General features: G+C 35.9%; 1 protein-coding gene across 1 annotated transcript in view; it reads right to left on the bottom strand.

The window, feature by feature from the left end:
• Window positions 1-5,988, bottom strand: part of LOC107718227 (inositol 1,4,5-trisphosphate receptor type 1-like) — a 159,589-nt gene that overhangs the window by 113,890 nt on the left and 39,711 nt on the right. The window lies entirely within an intron of this gene.

Raw genomic sequence — 5,988 nt, 5'->3', positions numbered from 1 at the left:
AACGTTTCTTGTAACTGCTGATCAGTCCTGCACAACGGCTTGTAGGAATTTTAGCCCATTCCTCAGTACAAAACCGCTTCAACTCTGTGTTGTTGGTGGATTTCCTCATATGAACTGCTTGCTTCAAGTCCTTCCTCAACATTTCAATTGGATTAAGGTCCGGAATTTGACTCAGTCATTCCAAAACAGGAACTTTGTTCTTCTTTAACCATTCTTTGGTAGAACGACTTGTGTGCTTGGGGTCGTTGTCTTGCTGCATGACCCACTTTATCTTGAGATTCAGTTCTCGGACAGATGTCCTGACATTTTCCTTTAGATTTGCAGATATAATTCAGAATTCATTGTTCCATTAATGATGGCAAGCCAGCAAACTGCAGACGGGCAGCAATGTTCTTTTTGGAGAGCAGTGGCTTTCTCCTTGCAACTCTGCCATGCACACCACGGTTGCTCAGTGCTCTCCTGATGGTGGAATCATGAACTTTAACATTAGCCAATGTGAGAAAGGCCTTTAGTTGGGGTTCTTTGCAACCTCACAGACTATTACACGTCTTGCTTTTGGAGTGATCTTTGTTGGTCAACCACTCATGTGGAGGGTAACAATGGTCTTGAATTTGACTGTGGATTGTGGAGTCCAAACTCTTTAGAGATGGCTTTGCAAACTTTTCCAGCCTGATGAGCAACAACAACTCTTTTTCTGAGGTCCTCAGAGATCTCCTTTGCTCATGCCATAATTCGCTTCCACAAACATGATCAGATTTTGAAAGATCCCGGTTCTTTAAATAAAACAGAGCAGGCACTGACACCTGATAGTCATCCCACTGGTTGAAAACACCAATGAACAGATGGACTCTAACTTCACCTTCAAATTAACAGCTGATCCTAGAGTTTCACATACTTTTGCCACTCACAGATATTTAATATTGGATCATTTTCCACAATAAATAGATGACAAAGTATATATTTCTGTCTCATTTGTTTGATTGGATTCTCTTTGTCAACTTTCAGGACTTGTGTGAATATCTGATGATGTTTTGGGACACATTTACGCAGAAATATAGAAAATCCTGAAGGGTTCACAAACTTTCAAGCAGCACTGTATATGGGGGGTGGGGAGCCTTCAGGTCATTGTGACCCCTGTAAACTCATGTGGTGTTGAATCCAACATTTAAGGCCAAACAGTGGCTCTATTGAGGATGTCAAAGAAACATCTGTGCCACAAACTCACTAACCAGACACCGCAACTAAGTTATGGAACATAATATTTATTAAGTCAGATGTAATTGAGCTCTTTTGCAATTGTATCAGATATGTTCAGGTGTTTCTGACATAGTAAGTTTAAGTAATTTGCTTTAAGGCTTGTGTATTCGCAGACTTAAGTTGTTCTGGTTGTATTGCTCAATCCAAAAATGAACTTTCCCTGCCGCTGACTCCAGCAGCGCTTGCGGGAAGCTATGGCAGTTACACACACACACACACACACACACAGACCTTATGGCTATCAAAGCCTCTATTGTTCTTAGTGTGTGTGGTGTATAAACACACCCCTACGAGCAAGCCCTGTCAGGCCAGATTGTTAATTCACTCTTGCTTTACTAAATCGCCAAAAGCACAATGCACCTGTTCACATTACTCTTGCACACTAAGGCGACGTTCACACTGCATTCCACCGTGCAATCCAATATGTTTTTCACAAGGCTGTTAACATGATATTTTAAATGCTGCACTGGTCTAAACAGGCGATGCATCTAAACTGAGCTGCATGTGTAAAACACTGTGGCAATAAGTCAAGTTTATACTCAGTAGAGGATGGTGACAAATTGCATGAGAGGAAGCAATTAAAACAAATTTAATAATGGTACAAAGAACATTACTGACGTAAAGAAATACTCCACCCAGGACATGATTTTGCCTTTTTGTTTTTTTTTGGTGCATGTGTGAGAGAGAGTGTCACCTCTAAAACATGCGGTCAACTCTAAAAGTTTTGGGTCAGTACTCAGTACAATTTTTTTTCTTTTTTTGAGCATAATTAATACTTTTATTCAGCAAGGGTGCATTACACTGATCAAAAGTGACAGAAAAAAATATTTTTTTTTCATTTCAAATAATGTTGTTCTTTTAAATATTCTATTTAAAGAATCCTGAAAATGCATTACATTTTCCACAGAAATATTAAGCAGCAGAACAGCATATTGGAATGATTTCTGAAGGATCATGTGACACTGAAGACTAGAGTAATGATGCTGAAAATTCAGCTTTGATCACAGGAATAAATTACATTGTAACATTTATTAAAACAGAGAACAGTCATTTTAAATTGGAATAATATTTCACAGTATTACAGCTTTTACTGCATTTTTGATCAAATAAATGCAGCCTGAGTGATCATAAGAGAGAAAAGTCTTGCTGACTTACCAAATTTATTAACGGTATTGAATATACATATATTTATAAGAAAAATGCTTTAAAAGTCTTTAAAAGCCTAGAGGCTATCAATAAAAAACAAATTCTATTTTTTTTTTATTCCAGAGCCTAGTTTTATGCTTAAAAGTTAAATTTAGTCAAATTCATATCAGATTGACATATGAAACTGAAAATATGATTTTTGCAGTTCACACTGTCATCCAGCACTGTGTCACATGTGAAGGACTGTCCTTTCATGAGGATCTGATTTGGGCCTCCTTCAACTTGTGGCTTGAATGTAACCAAAGTCACAGAGTTCATTCACTCAAAGGACACACTTGTACACACATCTATACAATTACACACACACACACAAGTAAGTACAATTTGGCCAAATAGTTCACACAAACACACTTTGTCACATACATAAACATGCTTAAGATGGGCCACAAGAGGACATCAGGCACGGCTGTATTCCTGGCTCAGTTGCATAATCGCCTATGTGACTAACAGGCTTACCTTTGTGTGTATGTGTGTGTGCATGTGCCCCCTGTGCCACCTTAGACTAATTAGTCACATCTACAGCCCTCCTGTGCCGTGAAAGGGCTGCTGGTTAGTGATACTGAGGGTATTTTAGGTCACACTTAAAGCCATGACTTTGAAAATCCTTTTACTAGGATCAAACATAAAGACAATCTCTGTCACACACACTCGCAGCACTCAGACATACAAGATAATGCCAGCTTGTTATACATTTGTGACCCTGGACCACAAAACCAGTCTTAAGTCGCTGGGGTATATTTGTAGCAATAGCCAAAAATACATTGTATGGGTCAAAATTATAGATTTTTCTTTTATGACAAAAATCATTAGGATATTAAGTAAAGATCATGTTCCATGAAGATATTTTGTAAATACATTTCGAAAAATTGACCCTTATGACTGGTTTTGTGGTCCAGGGTCACATATGACCGTTCCTGTCAGCGGCTTAGTCAATTCGAAGCATGTTATTGAGAGGGCCGCATAATCTACAGAGGTGTTCGAAGTCCATAGGCTCAATATACAAAGAAGCAGCTATTGATTCAAGACACAAACACACATCCATCATTTTGACATCATCAGCTCATGTTCACATGAATCAGACTGCATTCATAATAAAAAATAGAAACCTGTGAAGACAGTTTCTGGGTCCTATATCACCACTACATCACAAGAAATTAATAAAAGTCACATTTTGAAAATTAAGATTTTTTTTTTAATGACCACATTGCAAAAAATTAAATAAAAATGAAAATAAAAAAGTATATGAAAAGTAAAAAAAAAAAATTTAAACTACCGGATACGATTAGGGCAATGCAAATTTGGAAGAAAATAATGCAACAATGGAAAACATTTCAAACGGTAAAGGGTAAAATAAAAGATATAAATATATAAAATAAATAAAATGTTTATATATATATATTAGGGCTGCACGATAAATCGCATGCGACGTTTTCTTAAATTCATTTTAAACTTCTTAAATCAATTGTTTTAATCATTTTCAATGTTTTTAAATTCCTTGTTTTATTGTTGTGATTATTTTTTTTTCTTTTCTTTTATGTAAAGCACTTTGAATTACCATTGTGTATGAAATGTGCTATACAAATAAACTTGCCTTGCCTTGCCTTGCCTTACAGCTTTAAATTTAGTTTTTCTATACATTAGAATGTGACCTATTTAATTTTTTATATTATTGATTTATTTTGAGCAAAAAATTATGACTATTACACATTTTTATCATGATTTACAGAAGACACACACTAAAATGTTTTTAAATTTCACAATAGTTTATGTACCAAAAAAATGCTGTCAGTTGTATTTAAAACAAGAATCATTAGATGTAATTAAAAGACTCTCTTTAAGCATATAAATCTAAATAATAATTAATTGTCATTTTAAATCTTTACCAATCCTTGCTACAATCCTTCAAACCACTAGGTTTTACCCATTTGCCAGCAAGAAGTTTTAATAATAAAATGTAGTATGATCACTTATTCTTTTATATATTTTAATAAGTACAGGTCAGAATATGTATGCGGTTTCATTTTTACATAAATATATCTGTCATGCTGAACGACGAAGGAACATAATAATCTCAAAAGTTATCTGAAACATTAAAGTACACACTTTACTTGCATTTAATATGCTTTCTATGTATATTAAATCAGTTTTGTACATTTAATTTCATGTGGACACCCCACACACAAACATATACACACAATCACATACTGCAGTTAACTATAATCTGGACATCTTCGTGTGATTCACTTATTAAATCTCAAAACTGAATTTCCCCCACTATGCTCTGATTCTGAGCTGTAAGGAAGATTACTTCATAAAAAAACACTTTCCAAGTGATTGCTTATATAAATAAGGGAGTCTGGGGGTGGATGGTTACGCAACATCTGGCTTCTGTTTTAACAACATGTTTCAACAACATGGAAAGATATCATGCTGGCAAAGTGCACGGTCAGCCTGATTTCCTGCCTCCGCACCCTGTTGGGACTTTCCTGGCTATTTTCAGAAAGAAAAATCATAATCTGCAGGTATCTGAATGAGGAAAACACTCTCACACACACACACACACACACACACACACACACAGTGTTACACGTGCACACTCCACCTTGGAAGCGTTTGGGTTTTGTGGAATGAGGACAAAGAGTCTGACGGGTGTGTGAGTAGACATGTGATCGCATGTGTGCATTTTTCCAAGTTTGGCATCTCTCTTGATCCAACACACATGATTCACTGAGACAAGAGTTAAAAACAAACAAAAAGAGTCGCCAGACCTCAAGAGATCCAAGACATCATGAGATGTGTGTGTGCAAAATGACATATTTCCTGTGACTTATATCCTTAGCTGCATGAATCAGACACACTAGTCGGTTTTCTCATTAGGTTCATTCAGGGTCGTTAACTACTTAATTCAAATATCCCGCAGGCATGAAAACATAATCAGCTGCTGTGTGTATTTTGGATGGGCTTTCATGTCCACAGTCAGGGGCAAAATCTCGAGTCTGATCATATTACACTCTACACAACTTTTTCAGGCAACAGAAAGTGAGGGAATCAGAGAAAGAGGCATGAATCTCATGTGTACGGTCTGAACTTATCATAAACAGGAATCTCACATTACTCAGAGCTCAAACTGACAGCAGCAAACCTGCCACTCCAACTCAAAGTCTGATTAACCCTGACCTGACAACACAATTGACATTATACAGTCCCTGCATGCACCAATAAATCATATACAATTGTATTTTGTCATCTAATGGGGTAAATTGCTCCTAATAAGTCTACATTTTGCATAAAAAGGCACATATTTTCTGCATTTTTACATTATTTAAATCAATGTCCCTGCCAATTCTGTTATACTGGACTATAAGGTTTAGTTTTTTTATTTTTGTTTTTTTGCAATTCTAATTATTCTCAATGATGATTATAGTAATATTTACTTTAAAGTTAAGCATCACAGAAATGTTTAACTGTAAACATTTTATTTAAAATAATCAACCAGTCAGCCAGTCGGTCAAAAAATTACAATAT

Source organism: Sinocyclocheilus rhinocerous, unplaced genomic scaffold, assembly GCF_001515625.1.
Source record: "Sinocyclocheilus rhinocerous isolate Xijiao unplaced genomic scaffold, SAMN03320098_v1.1 scaffold1111, whole genome shotgun sequence".
In the NCBI taxonomy this organism is placed as follows: Eukaryota; Metazoa; Chordata; class Actinopteri; order Cypriniformes; family Cyprinidae; genus Sinocyclocheilus; species Sinocyclocheilus rhinocerous.
This window is presented reverse-complemented; position numbering and strand designations above follow the sequence as displayed.